Below are 18714 nucleotides of genomic sequence, written 5' to 3'. Positions count from 1 at the left end.
AATGTCGCCTACAAGCAGCGCATCTCCAACTATTATGACTCTAGGGTCAAGCCTCGTTCTTTCAAAATAGGAGACTGGGTCTTAAAGAAAAGATTACTCTGCGACAGAGTCCCGAGTGAAGGCACACTTAGTCCAAACTGGGATGGACCGTATGAAGTCATTGGCATCAGTCGCCCTGGCTCTTACACACTTAGAAGCTCCGATGGCAAGACCCTTGGCCATCCATGGAACGCTGATCACTTGAAGTACTACTACAAATAGACTCACGATGTACAAGTGTTGAGCTATAGCCGTTCGGCATCCTATGTAATGAAGGCCATTTGGCAATGAATTCAATAAAGAGGTAATTTAGCCAACTCAGCCCTCACTCTTTTACATTCATAGCAAGCGATGTCGGAACCCTTCTCAATCAGAAAGCAATCCGTCTTCCACAGTCACTACAAAACAAGCAAATGAAGACCGTGTCAAGCGCCAAAAAAATAAAAAAAAAAATAAAATAAAAAAAAAAAAAAAACAGCTTCATCCAAAAAGCTTCACCCGAAAAGCTTCACCTCCAAAGCTTCACCCACAAAGCTTCACCTAAAAAGCTTCACCCACAAAGCTTCACCCAAAAAAAAAAACTTCACCCGAAAAGCTTCACTTAAAAAAGCTTCACCTACAAAGCTTCACCTAAAAAATCTTCACCTAGAAAGCTCCCTCTACATACTTTCACCATCAAAGCTTCACCATCAAAGCTTCACCTAGAAAGCTTCATCTACAAAGCTTCACCATCAAAGCTTCACCTAGAAAGCTTCATCTACAAAGCTTCATCTACAAAGCTTCACCATCAAAGCTTCACCTAGAAAGCTTCAACACCAAAGCTTCACCTACAAAGCTTCAACACAAAACTTTGCTCCAAATAAACAAATTTTGTTCACAAAACCCAAGATGCCCTTGAACTTGTACAAAAACACTTGGGTAAACATAAACATTTTTTGTTTTACACCCACAAGGGCCCAAAATTTTCCTTCTTATTTATTCACTTATATATGTTCCCAAACATATTATAATAGATCCAACAACAAGCCAAAGTCCCAAGTTTCATAATGGACAAAAGTACAAGCAATTCATCAATACTGAAGGTGCTACAAAAATTGGAATCTGCCCCAAAATAGAAATCCAACCCAAGAGACTTTTTCTCTCTCTCCCTCTTCCGCCTCCTTTCATCTATCAAATTTCTGCAACCTCTGCTCTTCTCCAATGGAGCTGAATTTTAGACACCCTATAGTTCTTGAGCATATGAACAACTTTCAAGAAGGAACCATTTCTGTTTGAGCGACGGAAATTACAGTGTTGAAGCTCCAAACATGATAGTCGGCTTCTTGCAGATTTCGAAGCTGTTGTGATGTTTCGAAGATCTGGAAATATTTAACCGTTAGTTCATCCTGAATTTTTGATATGTTATGAAAGAGTCGATGAGGAACAACTTCAATGAAGAAAGCATACCGATCTGAACAAGAGAAAATGGAGTTTCGAAGCTCACAACAAATCTGACGGGTTGACAGAAAAATAATAACCAGTCATTCATCATACCTGGATTTCTGGAGTTATACTGCTCCGAGGGATCTCAAATTTGGATATGTTGTAGTTCACGAGCTGAGGAACAACTTCAATGAAGAAAGCATACCGATCTGAACAAGAGAAAATGGAGTTTCGAAGCTCACAACAAATCTGACGGGTTGACAGAAAAATAATAACCAGTCATTCATCATACCTGGATTTCTGGAGTTATACTGCTCCGAGGGATCTCAAATTTGGATATGTTGTAGTTCACAAGCTGAGGAACAACTTCAATGAAGAAAGCATGCTGATCTGAGCAAGAGAAAATAGAGTTTCAAAGCTCACAACAAATCTGACGGGTTGACAGACAAATGATAAACAGTCACTCATCATACCTGGATTTCTGGAGTTATACTGCTCCGAGGGACCTCAAATTTGGATATGTTGTAGTTCACAAGTTAAGGAACAACTTCGATGAAGAAAGTATGTTGATCTGAACAAGAGAAAATGGAGTTTCGAAGCTCACAACAAGTCTGACGGATTAACAGAACATTGATGAACAGTTACTCATCATACTTGAATTTCTGAAGTTGTACTACTCCGATGGATCTCAAATTTGGATATGTTGTAGTTCACAAGATAAGGAAAAACTTTCATGAAGACGACTTTGCAATCTAAGCTATAGAGAAAGGTGTTATCTTGCATCCACTCAGGCTGATTAGTGGAAACGAAAAGCAATTCCACCAAAGAAAAGATGAAAAAGAGAGAAAAGCTACTAATTGCACTTGATCTTGTCTAGTCAATAGCATGCAGCATCAAACACACAAAAGTTGGAAATATTTTTAGATAAAGCATATACGAATGTGTGACATCGAAACAAGGATTCGTTACTTTGACAAATTAGTAACACGCGAGACACCTCATTTGGCAACTCTCTTCGCCTGAAGACTTGGGGGACTCCCACCATATGCTACTGCACCTTGATACTCGGCAGTCTCACAACCACTCAGTGACTTGGATTTTTCAAGTCTCCAACCGAGAAGTTTTCCTCACTCGGGAAATTAAGGGAACACTACCTCAAACTACATGCTTCACTCACAAAGCTTCAACAATACAGGTTTCAACAAAAGCAAAAATTCAAAGAACTTTATGAAGAAGGCTTTGGTGTATTTAACACAATATGTTGAAATGAAGCAAAGCTTATTTATTAATATTTTCGATAAGCCACAAATATGTACATATACATGAGTCAAAATAAACAAACAAAAGGGAGCCTTCACAAAGGTTGCTTAGGGGAAGTCTCAGCAGTCGGTAGAGCCCCAGAAAGAGAAAGCACCGGAGGGTGGTTATCCGGAGCCTCAGTACTTGACAAAACCCCAGAAGGAGGAGGCATTGGAGGTTCATCATTTGAAGCTTCATTACCAGGTACAACCCTAGAGGACGAAGGCAATAAATGCCTTTGGAACAAACCCACAAACCGCTGATGATCAAGTAAAACCTTACCATCAGATTCCTTCATCTGGTCAAGCTTCCTCTTCATGTTTGTAGCATAGTCATGGGCGAGCCGGTGCAACTGCTTATTCTCATGCTTGAGCTCTCTAATCTCCTGTTTGAGACTCATCACTTCAGCAGCCAATGATTCAACTTGGCGGGTTCTAGCAAATAGGCGTTGGGCCATATTAGACACAGAACCTGCACACTGAACACTAAGAGCCAGAGAGTCCTTAACAGCCAACTCATCAGACCGTTTGGAAAGTAGTCTGTTATCTTTGGGAGTGAGAAGGTTCCTGGCCACCACTGCAGCGGTCATATCATTCTTCATCACAGAATCCCCAACGGTAAGAGGACCAGTAGGGGATATGAAGGATGGGCGCCATATGTTGTCTGGAGAAGGCGTGGCTGTCTCTTCTCTAAGGTTCAAGTCAAAACGACGGTCGGAGGGTCCAGACATTTTCAAATGTGTTGAAGAAGGAAGAGGTCAGACAAATCAAGATCTTAGAAGTGCAAGAAATGAGCTTCTACTGGTAGAGATTCAAGTGTGCTGTGGAACTTAATGCCAGCCTCTATAAAAATCTGCACTCGACGGAGCTTCAGAAATCGAAGAGGCGTTTGCTTTCTCAAAAGCTGGGCTGCTCAGAGACCACAAGGGCCGATCTCAGAAATCGAAGAGGCGTTTGCTTTCTCAAAAGCTGGGCTGCTCAGAGACCACGAGGGCCGATCTCAGAAATCGAAGAAGCACCTGCTTTTTCAGCCTCGTCAGCACCTGTCACATGCACACTCAGCTTTGCGGAAATTACGGGCAATCTGTCGAAGATTTCTGGTGAAGTAGAAAACACGTGAATCTTACTGTTCAATCACTGCTCTCCATATGCACCATCAACTCCTCGGGTACCACATATAACTTTGTCAAAGATCTCTGACAAAGTTTAGGCACGAGAATTTCGAAGTTCCAGCTACCCTACTATTACCCATAAGGGTAAAGGAACAGCACCACTGCTTGACAACTGGAAAGTCCCTATGTGTGTCGACCTCCGTGTTTTGCGGCAAGACAGGTTGGCAAGAACGTCCAACCTTTACTCACATTCGAGAAAAGACTCCCAACATAATTACTTTCTCAAAAACCGGAGTAGCACCGCTTTCCGAATCTCGAGAGTCAGATCCTCGACGGGATTGCTTGTTCGAAAACCGAAGAGGCACAACTCTCAGAACTTCGAGAGCCAGATTTCCTTAGATAAAGCTTGTCTGTAAGCTTCACACGTAATATCAGCTTTCCAGATACCACATACCACTTTTTCAAAGTGCTCTGACAAAATTAAAACACGTGAAGCTGGCAGCTCCCACTACATTGCTGTGACCAAGAAGGGTAAAGGAATAGCATTACTACTTGTTATTGGGAAATCCCTATATACATTGACCTCCCTCCTCAACGGACAGGCAAACCTGCAAAAATGCTCAACCCTTTCTCGCATTCGAAAAGGCACCCTCAACATAACCTCTCGAAATACTCAGCTTTATTTCCCCCCGATAATACCTCAGCAAATAAGCCACACCAAGAACAAGAGTATCTCATATCATCAGGGTCGAAAGCAAGAGTATCCCATATCATGCTTTCTCCCTGTCTTTGTCTTTGTCCTTGTCCACACCTGCAGGACAAGGAGAAAGAGAGCAGTCAGTCGGAACCTGAAATCAAACCTCCAATTTGGAACTGACTGCCTGGAGCCTTTGCCTGGTTGCTTACTTAGCATTGCTCTCGAGTACTCATCCTCAACTGCTGTCAAGGTCACGAATTCCACCGGCAAATACCTCATGACAGTTGATCAGATATTGGCTCTTTACACTGAAGCTGCCAAGCGTGGATGAGTCACTATGAAGGAATGTTCTGAAGGACCATTTAAATGCAAAGGTTGCACACCACTTCTGCCATGCAAAAGATTGAAGCAGAAGGTTAAACGGTGAGCTGAAACAGATCACTACAGCACGACACCTTTCCATACCACATTCATTATTCCGTCAACAGCAAAAGTATCCCATATCATCAAGGTCGAACGTACTCTAGATTTGATGGACTTGTTTTGACCCTCAAATTTTTGAGTCGGCCTTATACTCTGAAGGGCACCAGAAAACCCTCCAGCACAGTTCAAGAATAAGCCTGTGGAAAGTTACTTCTTCAAAAGCAAAAGTATCTCATATCATCTCTTATCCATTTGCTTCTCCTTATCCTGGCAGTTGAATGAGAGACAAGGAGAATGAGAACAATCAACCGGAAGCCGAAGTCAAACCTCTGATCCTGGGTTGCTTACTTGGAAGTTTGACTGCTTACCTTGTCTGTCACCTCTTTCGGCAGATCTCCTAGCTCGGCGACTTGGGGGACTCCTACTATAGGGTTTGTATCACACTTGACTAAGCCCGAAACTACAACTAAGCTTCAAGTGAAATTGATACATTACCTTGTGCGTCAACATCAGCTAAATACACCATTCCCGGATGGAGGAAAGGTACTTCCAGAGAAGGGCAGATGAAGATCAGACCACACTTCGGTACTTAGAAGTTTCGTGATTACTCAAGGGATTGGATCTTGCAAGTCCCCAACCGAGGAGTTTCCCTCACTCGGGAACTTAGGGGAGCACTGTTCGTACCATACTTGACCAATCCCGAAACTACCGAGCACCGGCCAACGCTATACTGTCAAGGACCCAGAAGAGTTCCCCTCCGACCAGGAGGCCAATCACTACTCGACACGTGTCAAGATTAGAAGCCAATCAGAGCGCAGCACGTGTCAACATCAAGAACCAATCATAACATGACACATGTCAATGTGACAAAGCTACAAGTTTTTCTATAAATAGGGGTCATTCCCCCACAATATTGCCTAATGCCATTTTGTGTTAAATCATTCACAAGAACTCACTAAATTGAGAGCTTGATCCTTTGTACTTGTGTAAGCCCTTCACTACTAATAAGAACTCCTCTACTCCGTGGACGTAGCCAATCTGGGTGAACCACGTACATCCTGTGTTTGCTTCTCTGTCTCTACTCATTTACGTACTTATCCTCACTAGTGATCGAAGCAACCAAGCGAAGGTCATAAAACCTGACACTTTCTGTTGTACCAAAGTCTTCGCTGATTTTGTGCATCAACAGTTTCTATATGCAATTTATCTTCAAAATTCTAAACAACTAAATCGGTGATATATTCATGATACCCTTCTCATTTTCCAAGAAGCTACGTACATCGTTTATGTTATTATAAATCAGTAATTCAAAATTCTAAACAAAACAAACTAGGGAGTTACGTACACCAAAGTACAAACCGGATAAGAAAAATGTTCCCCACACGAAAGCCTTCCCCAGTTCCTTTTCCTCACCAAATTTTACATATATAAAATAAATGGGTAAACAGTTACCCATTTATTCCAGGAAGTTACGTACACCATTTATATTAACTTTATGTTATAAATCGGTAATTCAAAATTCCAAACAAAACAAACTAGGGAGTTATGTACACCAAAGTTTAAACCGAGTAGGAAAAATGTTCCCCACACGAAAGCCTTCCCCAGTTCCCTTCCTCACCAAATTTTACATATATAAAATAAATGGGTAAACGATTACCCGTTTATAACCACCCATTTAAATTTCACGGATAAACGGTTATACCCAGAACCGTTTATTTATCTAAACAGTTACCCATAACCGTAACCGTGAAGTTTAAATGGGTGGGTAACCGCGGGTATTTTGCCATCCTTACTTACATTAAGTCAAAATTAAACACCTTTAGGATGCAAGTAGAACACATAATAATATGACCAACCCATAGATAGGTGTCTTGTTAAAACCTTTTTAGGTAGCAAAAAAAAGCTTCTTATCGTAGGGAAAAGAATATAATAAGATCAAATGAGCATACGTATGGATACTCCCCATTGAGTTTGACAGAACTTCTAAATAAGAACTATAAGCACTGCAAATTAGACAATTTACACATACTGATTCCTTGAACAAACTTTTGGGAGGTAGACTTCGATAGTGACTTTGTGAAGAGGTCAGCTAGATTGTCCTATAATTGGATTTGCTTGACTTCAATCTTCTAATGCTCTTACTGCTAATATAAGAAGAAGAATTTCGGCGCAATATGCTTGGTGTTGTCTCCTTTGATGTATCCTTTCTTGATTTGGTCGCTATAGGCTATGTTATCTTCATAGATCGTTGTAGGTTGAGAACGACAGAAGAAAATCCACATATGCTTCGTATATGCTCAATAGCAGCTCTTAGCCAGAAGCATTCATGTGTAGCATCATGTAAGGCGAGAATTTCAACATGGTTTGAAAAAAGTCGCTACTAAGGTCTACTTGGTTAAACTCAACATATTGCAGTGTCTCCAATGGTAAGGACATAACTCGTTTGAGAACGTGCCTTGTAAGGGTTAGATAAATAGCCTACGTCAGCATAACCAACTAGGCAAGCATTATTCTGGACACCAAGATGGTATGATCTATTCTGAGATACATAAAGATAGAATAAACCCAACTTTGAAGTACCCTTAAGGTAACGAAGGATGTCTTTAACACTAGTCCAATGTTGCGTGTAGGTGCGTTGCTATATCTTGTCAAAAGATTAACAATGAAGAAAACGTTCTGTCAGTGCATTGAGCTAAGTACAATAAAGCACCAATTACACTAAAGTATGGAACTTCAGGATAGAAATGATCTAATTGTGCCTTCTTGATGTAGTTCGATTGATGAACTAGAATACCATTTGAACAATGCTTAATCTCTAGGCCAACCAATATTGCGTTTTCCCAGGATCTTTAATCTCAAATTCCGACTTTAGGTGCCCGATAGTTTTCTCAAGCTCTTTAAGACTCCCAATGAGATTCATGTTATAGACATAAACTGCAACTTTCACAAATCTGAAATGTGACTTTTTAATAAACACACGTGGGCATGTCTTATTATTCACATATCCTTGACTAATCAAATTCTCACTGAGGCAGTTATACCACATCCACCCTGATTGTTTGAATCGGTAGAGTAAACGCCTCAATCTAATCAAGAGGGTGTTCTGTGGTCTAGAACTATATGATCCAGTCAATGTAAGTTCTTAGGGAACTTTCATATAGATTTCCGTAGCAAGATCCCCATAAACATATGCGGTTACCACGCCCATAAGATTCATATTCAGTTTTTCAGAAAATACCGAACTGATAAGTTAACATAACGTTATAACGTCCATTACAGGGAAATACGTTTCCTCATAATCAATCGTAGGGTGTTGAGAGAAACCTTGTGCCACGAGGCATGCCTAGTATCACACTATCTCATTCTTCTTATTATGCTTCCTTATAAAATTGTACTTACAGCCAACGGGCTTCACATGTGGGGGTGTAGAAACTACATGCCTAAACACCTTGCGTTTCACAAGTGAATCAGTTCGACTTGGATTGCTTGTTTTTAGTTTGACCAATCAGTTCTACTTTGACATTCATCAATAGGACGCAGTTCAATGTCATCGATGAACGATCCACGGGAAACAAAAGTTGATAAAAAGGGAGGGGCGAAAAAAAAGATGGTAATATCAATAGTTATTGTGTATGCAAATGCATCATCGACTATCAGCTTAGTTCGATTCCAAACCTTATGCAAGCTAGCATAATGAACCGAAACCTCACAATCCTTGGGAAGTGTATTCATCTCTTGAAGGACACTTCCGTAATCTAGAATAACCTTAAGTGTTGGTTGAGTAGGCTATGGTTGGATTCAAATTAGTTTAACTAGTAGTTGTCGTGGGCTTTCTCTTTCGGGGTTGTGAACCTTTTAGACCAATAGGTCTGCCATGCTTCAGGGTAGGAGAAAATAATTGGCTAGTTGCTAATGTACCGGGATGTATGGCCAACTATCATTCAGGAATTGCTCATTCTTCATGGGCGATGTTTCAAAGTATGTGTAGTACATATATCCTTGTATGTGCGTTTGTAGCTGGTATATATGATCTCTTCACTTTTGCTAGATGGTTAAAAGCATCAGGTATGCTTTAAGCACTGCTATGTAGATCTAAAGTACGTTGCACTTCAATTTCAGACAATGCAATGCTAGAATCTAGATGAGACATAATGGGGTTAATCCACGACAATTCACTATGTTCTTCAGGAACATTAAGGCTCTTATATTTCATTAACGACGGAAAAGATTGTCTCATCGAAGTGACAATACACAAAATGTGCAGTAAATTAAAGGATCTATGGAGCAAATAATTGATGGTGAATCATAACCGACATATATTTTCATTCTTCTCAACAGACCTATTTTGGTACGTAGTGGCAGCACTGTTGCACATAAACTACACCATATAAGTACGAGTCGTCAGGTCTGTACCCAGTGACCAACTTTAACGGTGAAAAAGGTTAGGTGGCGATGAGTCTCAGGTGAACCAACATAACTGTGTACAGAATTACATAGCCTTAAGCAGATTTCAAAAGTTTGGTGCTCATGGCCAAGGTCCAAGCAATCAAGTAAAGGCGCTTTATGAACACTTCTGTAGGCTGTTTTGCATATGAATATGAGGTACATGATGTTCAACATTAATCCCACCTGACATGAAATAATCGTCAAAAGTTTGTGACATTCACTCTCCAGTATTATCTAGTCAAATCTACGTAATTGGTTAATCAGGGTGGTGAACCTTGAGCTTAATCATTTGTGTCAAGACTTTCGCAAATGCAGCAGTGAACAACGTGTTGATGAATCAATAAACACTATAAAGTAACGAAATGGTACGTATATTTGTTGGATAGGTCCACAAGTGTCCCCTTGATTCAGTTGAGGAGAGGTTGAAGGGTCATTTCAAACTTTGTATGAAAATGGGCGACTCATAAATTTACCCAAAGAACAAGCTTTGCAAGAAGCGCAACCAGGTATGATGTGCCTACTTTGGGAGAGCGGATACCTGTGGAAAGGTTGGAAGAACAAATACAGGTGCGCATTGCGAGCCTTATGACAAGAACTTTTGAAGGGACTATTTCTATCTTAGAGAATGCTTTTATAGTGAGCTCAAATTCCTGGATATTTAATTCAAGTGATACTCAACATATCTGCTATTCATTGTAGGGACTAACATTGAGTAAGACATTGTGCAATAGGGATATTCATTACAAACAACTTATTTTCTTAATAGAGTGCCTTTCAAGTTAGTCCCATAAACCCCATATGAGATATGGCATAGCAAAAGAACAAATCTTAATCATATTAAGATTTGGGGTTGTCTAGCTTGCGTGAAGAAGCTTGAAGCTGACAAGCTTAAAACAAGATCAGTTAAGCGCTACTTTGTGGGTATTCCAAATAGACTTTGGGATACAAGTTCTATCACCCTGACAACCAAAAAGTCTTTGTCGCCAGAACTATTATGTTCCTTGAGAACAAATTTGTTCTCAATGGAACTGGCAAAAGAACGATAAATTAAAGGAAATTCCTGATGAACCACAAACAAGCAATCAAAATATGGACAACCATGTTCCTGAACCCCTAACTCCATGTAAATCTGAAAGGTTGTAGGCCACCTCAGAGGTATGGCATAAGGGTGGGCACGGACTGGGCCAGGCCCAAATTTGGAGAAACCTGACCCTACTCGTTATAAACTGTAATGGGACAGGCTAGGCCAGGTTGTTAGATTTTGAGTTTTGGAATCGGACCTAACCTGGCCTATTTCAAACAGGCCAGTCCGGAACGAGTCCATAGGTCCAATTTAATTTTTTTTTTTCAAAAATACATTTTTATAAAACTGCAGTGCAGTGCACTACAACAGCACAAACATTTTCAAAAATTACAAGAGCTGCTTCAAGCTTCTGCACAAACAAATTATAGGAGCTATTCCAAATCCAAAAAAAACATAAACATTAAAACCGAAATAACATCCACATTAACATTTGCAATGACATCAAATGTCCAACATCATTCCTCATTGAATCTGTAAGAAAAAGAATAACATCAAATTGACATCCAACGCCCAATATGTTCACATTATAATTATTCAATTTGGAAGACTATCAAGAGAAAGATAATAACTCGATAATAATTCAATCAAAATGTTGATGTACCTAATTGTCAAGAGAGAGACAATGGATATTTATTAATCAAACAAAGAGAAATAGGTATTCTACAAACTGATCAACACAAAACAGAATCCAGAACTCAGGAATTGAGAAGAATCAGAACTTAAAGGAATTTGCCTGAAGAACTTTGAGCAAGAGTGCAAGACAACTGGGCAAGGGCCACAATTGCATAATTTCTAGATTCGAATTGCATATTCAGTCAAACTGATCAAAGCTATATGCTCGAAATAACATTCTCAATCAAATTTCCACACATATTCTAATATATGTATATGCAAAGGGGCCTGCTTTACAACCATATGCTTACAAGTTCAGTAGTAGACACAATAATATAAACACTCAAGTAAGCATCAAAATCACCATCACAATTCCATGCAACCACACCTATCCTCGTTAACCAACTTCCTCGTCCATTACAAAACCAATTGAACTTATTTTTCAAAGTCAGTGATCTGAGAACAAATTCTAACCTAACTAATGGTGCCAAGATAATTATTATCATTCGATAATTGTTTCGCAAATACGAGTTTCGCAAGTTGTTCTGAGTTTCTAAACACATGTACAATCCAAAAGTTCAGGATTTAATGAGATGCAAATCACTCAACAAAATAGTAGCAAACGCAAATCTATCACTTAGCAGGTGTTTTTGAATTAAAAAACACAACAATGGCGGTGAAGGCAAACACTGCTAATAATTACTAGTATTAGATCCATCAAAGAAACAAATTAGTTCAATCCATTCAAGAACTTAGCTTTTTGCTTCACTAAATTACATATATGCCAGTTTAAAGTGAAGGATACTAAGAAATATCTTAACCAAAAAAACCCAATACTCAAAACCCCTTGAATTCTTATTACCCCATAATAATTCCACATATACATCCACATCTCGCATGAACAAATACAAGTTTAATTCAATTAATTTTAAAACAAAATTTGATAAAAAAAATAAAGGGGAAAAAAGGGATTAAAGAGTTAAACATATCTGATTAAAATTTGTAATGAAAATTGAAAAAATATGATAAATATGATGGTTCCCAAGATATCCGAAAACAAGTAGAGAAGAAAATGGGGGTTTGGTTTTTACCTGTGAGACTGAGTGCACCACAAGACTGCTCTACGGAAGTTGTTAGAGATATGGCAAATCGAGAAGATGGGTGGTGGGGTGCTTGGGTTCTCTAAGTCTGGGATGTCGTCGAGGACTCGAGGAGGACAATCGAGGTTGTTGGGCCGTCGTGGTGGTCGCCAGGGCCGTCGTGATGTCGGGGACGTGAAGAAGTTTGGTGATGTTCGAATTACGGGTGAGAGAGAGAGAGAGAGTGAGAGCGAAGGCGGTGAAAGAGAAATGAGAGACGTGAAGAAGTTTGCTAAACTTGGTGGGTTTCGATTTGAAATCGAAGAAGGGAGAAGACTTGGAAGCCTGGGAAGGTTTCGAAATGAGAGAGAAACATGCCCAATTTTGATTATATTCATGGTTTGGTATTGCTGTTCTTTGAAAAAAAATTACTGTGAGAATAAGCAGCTGTGAGAATAAATCAGTAGAGTGTTTGGTAAACTTTTTTGTAAAAGTGCTTTTGGAAAAAAAAGCAGATAGTAGGTCTTTTCATTAAAGGGGCACTGTAGCTCTGTGTGCTTTGAAAAAAAACCAATTTTCCAAAGCTGCAAATAGCAGCTTCAGCATTTTCCTTTGATTTCAGCTTGTGAGAATAAGCGGCTGTGAGAATAAATCAGTAGAGTGTTTGGTAAACTTTTTTGTAAAAGTGCTTTTGGAAAAAAAAGCAGTCTGATAGTAGGTCTTTTCATTAAAGGGGCACTGTAGCTCTGTGTGCTTTGAAAAAAAACCAATTTTCCAAAGCTGCAAATAGCAGCTTCAGCATTTTCCTTTGATTTCAGCTTATTCTCACAGCAGCTTCCAAAATAAGCCCCTTTTTTTTTTTCAGTTTACCAAACACCTAAAACTCTCACAGTTTTTTTTCATAGGTGCTTTTTTTTTTAAGCACCTCACTTCCAAACCACCCCTTATTATAGGAATGGGCTATCCATTCACTCAAATAGAAACAGGCCGGTCTAGGGCCTTGTGGGTCTGAAGATTTGGACATGCCCCGCCCCGTATATATCACTACCCCGACTAGGGCCGCCCTGTTTATTCTAAAAAAAAAATTGGACCCACCTCATACCCGTCCCGAACCGTGATTACCCGCCTTAACACGCGAGCCCTCTACCCATTTGCCCACCCCTAATATGGCATGTACAATGACTTTGAGGGGTGACAATGACACAAAAGATGACCCTAAAGACTACACTGAAGCAATGTTCGACATTGATTCAAAGAAATGGCAAGAGGCCATGAAATTCGAGATGGATTCCATGTGTCATAATCAAGTTTGGACTCATGTAGACCCTCAAGATGGTATAATACATGTTGGAAACAAATGGGTCTTCTAGAGGAAGATAGGCGTCGAAGAGAACATGGAGACTTATAAGGCTAGATTAGTAACCAAGAGTTACAAACAACGAGAAGGGATTGACAACGAAGAAACCTTCTCTCTTGTAGCCATGATTATTGGGTTTTGCTTGTCATAAATGCATACCATGGTTATGAGATATGGTAGATGGACGTAAAGACAGCCTTTCTGAGATGTATTCCATTGCATGTGTCTTTATTCATAGTAAACAAGAAATGATCACTTGCCTTGCAAGCAATACAATCATAATGCGATAATATCTTCTAGTATCGTAAATTCAATCTACTAATAATTTACACAATCACATACATTAATTATTTTTTGTTTTTGATTATTTTTGGTTTTTGATTTTAAAGCAACAAATCCCTACCACGACACCACCTCCCTCCCACCCCTCAACACCTTTCCCACGAGAAAGGGCTTACATAGAACAGGTTTATTGTAACGTGGTGTCCCCTTTCCAATAATGAATTGTAATGTGTGAATTTTTCTTTACATATCAATATATCATTGAATCGGGACTCTATATGACCGTGAATCCATTCAATTTAAGTTGCTCTCTTTTCCCACATACCATATTTGCTCCACTCCCATATCCAACGCCCCAAGAACCTGTGTTATCCAACACACCCAATATTCCCTTCCACTATTGATAATTTCCTTACACCACCCCACCCTTTGATTTGCCCCTCACAACCAATTTGGAGATTGCGGAGGCATGGAGATGACGGATTCTCGCGGTCGATTGGTCAAGATTAGTTTGATGACAAATCTAATTTTTTTTAATCATATGTCTTGTGGGTTTAGAGCATTGATTTGGGTGGGTTGAATGTGAATTTTGGTTTGAGAAGAAAATAAGAATTTTGATTTTAATTTGTATAGGTGTTTACGAAAAATGTGAATCTTACTACCCCACCTTCGGTGGCAGAGCCATTTGAGGACCAAACGGGTACTGGCCCGTCCTGAAATGTTTTTTAAAATTGGTTCACATATATGTAACTAGATGGAGAGCACCAATATGTAACTAACCTTCCAATGATTCCACAATTTTTATGTGTTTTCTTCTATTCTCCATTCATCTATTATTTTTAGACCCATAGAACCATAATTAAAATAAAAATAAATTGTACCAATGAGCAAAAACAAATCAAAACATTTTCTCTCGCTTTTAACACTACACACACACTCACACACACAGAGAAAAGGACAATAGTTTTCTCTGCATGTCCCTGCGTTTTCTATATACCTTTGACCTTTCATATGATGTTGAATGTGTGTTCATAAATTAAGAATAGAAACCAAAATTTAATATATTTTTTTAACAAGCAATATTATCTAAACTGAAGGGATGGGGAAGTGGACTAAACTTCATAATGGGTGAGCCATAGTAATATGGTTCAAATTCACCTTTTGGCGAGAATCGATACTGACCTCTCACTTAAAAGGAAAGAGAAATACCATTAGACCGTAGTATTATGTGGAAATTTGAATGAATATGCTCTTTTTTGTATTATGAAAATCGTAAGAAGTTACAAGGATTACGAGAATACATATAGGGGATTGAGTGATCAGATGAGCACTCAATTAGCTCCTTAAATTACGCCACACATGCTGACCTAGGGAGCCTAACTAATCACCTTGAATTAAGGAGATGACTTTTACAATTGCTAAACACAAGAAATAAAGAAACAGCTATTAACTAGGTAAAACACATCTCCTAGAGTTGACTTAAACCCTAAGAAACATCTATACCGAGAAGCCCTAATATCTAAAGGGTCTTCCATACTCCCCCTCAAGTTGGATCTAGTAAGTTGATGGGTCTAAGCCTTTCCTGTTCTTCTACTTGTGGCAACTTCTAGCATTTATCTGTACGTTGGTATAAGACACGGATCCATCGTCTTTCTATATGCAAATTCAGTACTTCGTAATTTCCTGCGGAGCCTTCGCTTCTCCACATGGACACCTTCGGTGCCTCACGACTACTTTGACTTCGTAACCTGCAGCTGATCCCAAACCCTTTTCTTTACTTACATAAGGGACTTGCCTGTTTAAGGAATGAATATGATGGAAAGGGGGATCTCATCAGGTTTGTGCTTGCCACTAGATATCATCTGAATGGACGCTTTCTGGTAATAGAAACCCTATTTCGGCCCCTTCTCCCGTTGGGCACTACCTCCGATGGGAAAAGATACCCGTAGGACCATTCCGGCAGTTTTTCAAGCCTCCCCTCACGCCTTTGGCGGCCCAACAGACATTGAAACTGATGAGAAGCTAAGGATTTTGTTAATAAATTTGCCAATTGATCAACGCTCTTGACATAATGAGTGTTAATCACCTGTGATTGAACTTGTTCACGCACATAGTGGCAATCCACTTCGATGTGTTTGGTCATCTTATGAAACACAAGGTTGGAGCTATATGCATGGTTGCTTGATTGTCACAGTAAAGTGACATGGAATGAGATGTAAACACCCCTATGTCAAAAAAAACCTCGCAGCCAAATCAACTCACAAACTGTGGAAGCCATTGATCGATACTCAACTTCAGCACTTGATCGTGCCACCATTGCTTGTTTTTTTGCTTTTCCATGTGACTAAGTTGCCTCCCACAAATGTGCAATACCCCATTGTTAATTTTCGATCAATAGAATTCCCAGCCCAATTAGCATCGCAGTACCCTATTATTTGAGTGTTCCCATTGTTTTTTATGATAATGCCACGACCCACAGAACCTTTCAAGTAGCGTAGGATCCTTTTTCCAAGATTAAAATGCTCTAAGGTAGGGGAATGCATGAACTGACTTGCAATACTCACTGAATAAGATATGTCAGTCATGTTATTGTTAGATAAATCAACTTACCAACAAATCTTTGATAATAGGCAATGTTTCAAAGTGGCTAACCTTCCATGCGGAGTTTGAGTTTGCTATCAAGAGGTGTGGTGGTTGGTTTGACATCACTCATGTTAGCTTCCTTGAAGAGGTCAAGAACATACTTTCCCTGGCTTAAAAATATGCCTTTATGAGATGATGCGATTTCTATACCTAGAAAGTATTTCAAAACTCAAAGATCATTGATGGCAAATCGTTGTTGAAGAGCATGTTTGAGCTTGGTTATTTTCTTAGCACTATCACCAGTAATAATGAAGTCATCAACATAAATTAAGACCACCAATTTTCTAGTAGTTCCTATACATACGAACATTGAAATGTCTGCATTACTTCTTTGAAAACCAACACCTGTGAGAACTAAATGGATTTATGCAATTTGCAAACCACTTCAGGGTCCCTGCTTTATGGAAGACCTGGAGGCAATTTCATATAGACCTCTTCTTCAGGATCTCCATGCAAGAAGGCATTTTTTACATCCATTTGATACATAGACCATCCCATACTGACAGCCATAGAAAGAAGAGCATGCATTAAGTTCATCTTTGCAACTGGAGCAAAGGTTTCCTTGTAGTCCACGTCAAGTGCTTAAGTGAAGCCACGAGCTACTAATCATGCTTTGTGCCTTCTATGGATCCATCAGAGTTGAATTTTATCTTATAAATCCATCTACATCCCACTGCCTTTTATCCTTTTGGTAATTTTACAATGCTCCAAATGTTGTATTGGTTTAGAGAATGTAATTCATCTTGCATTGCTTGCTTCCATACCTCATATTCACTTGCTTCATGGAAGCTTTGAGGTTCTGTAGACTTAGAAATGTTGCTGAGAAATGCATTGTAAGCAGGTGTAAACTTGTGATATGAAACATAGTTGGAAGATGCATGCCTTGGTTTTTAAGTCACAAAATCTTGTAGCCTTAGAGGTAGATGTCTTTCACGTGCAGGGTTGCATTGAAGGACAACTGAAGATGGCTCCTATTCCATAACTTTTGGGATCAAAGTTTGTGAAGTTTCACTCTCTTCGCAATTGACACCATTGGATGAACCATTTGCATTTTGTCTTTCACTGGAAGGAAGATCATCACTAGCTAGAACTTGAAAACTGTTAGGTTGAACTTCATTGGACATTATCTCAATTTTTGGCAAAGGAAACAAATTCAAGAAATTCTCCCCCCTGAGTTGCAGCTTCAAGATTCTTACTGTAATAAAGGTTAGTTTCATGAAATCTAACATCCTTTGATACAATTAGTTTTTCTAAGTTGAGGATTGTAGCATTTGTATCCTTTTTGGGTTGAGGAATTGCCAAGAAAAATACGTTTTGCTACCTTTGCATCCAGCTTATCTTGATAAAGAGATTGTACATGGACAAAGCATATGTAACCAAAAACTTTGAGATGAGTGAGGTCCACTTTCCTTCCCTTTATCATCTCCATTGGAGACATAAAATCTAACACCATGCTAGGTAACCTGTTTATTAAATATCCAGTTGCCATAACGCCTTGCGACCAAAATCTTTTAGGCATTTTCATTTGAAACATGAGTGCCCTTGTTTTTTCAAGTAAGTCATGATTTTTCTCTTAGCAATGCCATTTTGCTGAGGTGTTCCCACAAAACTAGTTTGATGCATAATGCCATTATTGCTCAAGTATTGTGTCATGATTTGAGACATGTATTTGGTGCCATTATCAAACCTTAGTGTTTGAATTTGTGAAGAAAAATTATTCTTAACAAGATTACGAAAATCCTTAAACACATCCATCACTTTAGTTTTGGATTTCAAAAGATACAACCATGTGGTTCTTGAATAGTCATCAACAAGGTTATAAAGTACTTATAACCATCAAAAGACTCACTAGTAGGTCCCCATATATCTGAATGTACAAGCTCAAAAATCTTGCTAGCCCTACACAAAGACACACCTAATGGCAGCCTAGTAGCCTTGGACATATGACAAGTTTCACACTGGATTGTTTCTTTGCTTAAAGTTGGAAACAAAGTTGACAAAACACATTGAGATGGGTGAGCAAGACGTTGATGCCACAAATGGTTGTCTTGAATTAAAACAGCTTGACTTGAAATCCAATGGGACAACTTTTTGAGATGTAATAGAGACCATCTAGATAAAAACCTTCACCAATCGCCTTCTTGGTGATACAATCTTGAAAATGACACTTTGTGGTGAAAAGATGGCTAAACAGTTCAAAGTATTTGTGATTTACCCTAC

At 39.2% G+C, this 18714-nt stretch overlaps 2 long non-coding RNA genes across 2 annotated transcripts; both read right to left on the bottom strand.

The window, feature by feature from the left end:
• Positions 1-1210: 1210 nt before the first annotated feature.
• LOC139196487 (uncharacterized) lies at positions 1211-2159 on the bottom strand. The gene is made up of 4 exons (XR_011581463.1): positions 1935-2159; positions 1754-1851; positions 1573-1670; positions 1211-1397 (listed from the first exon to the last, which is right to left on the bottom strand). It is a non-coding gene; the product is annotated as an uncharacterized lncRNA (long non-coding RNA).
• An 8791-nt stretch (positions 2160-10950) lies between these two features.
• Positions 10951-12630, bottom strand: LOC139196488 (uncharacterized). Its single transcript, XR_011581464.1, has 2 exons — positions 12225-12630; positions 10951-10992 (listed from the first exon to the last, which is right to left on the bottom strand). It is a non-coding gene; the product is annotated as an uncharacterized lncRNA (long non-coding RNA).
• Between the last annotated feature and the right edge of the window lie 6084 nt (positions 12631-18714).

The sequence above is a fragment of the Malus domestica genome, chromosome 01 (assembly GCF_042453785.1).
Source record: "Malus domestica chromosome 01, GDT2T_hap1".
NCBI classification, from domain to species: Eukaryota; Viridiplantae; Streptophyta; class Magnoliopsida; order Rosales; family Rosaceae; genus Malus; species Malus domestica.
This window is presented reverse-complemented; position numbering and strand designations above follow the sequence as displayed.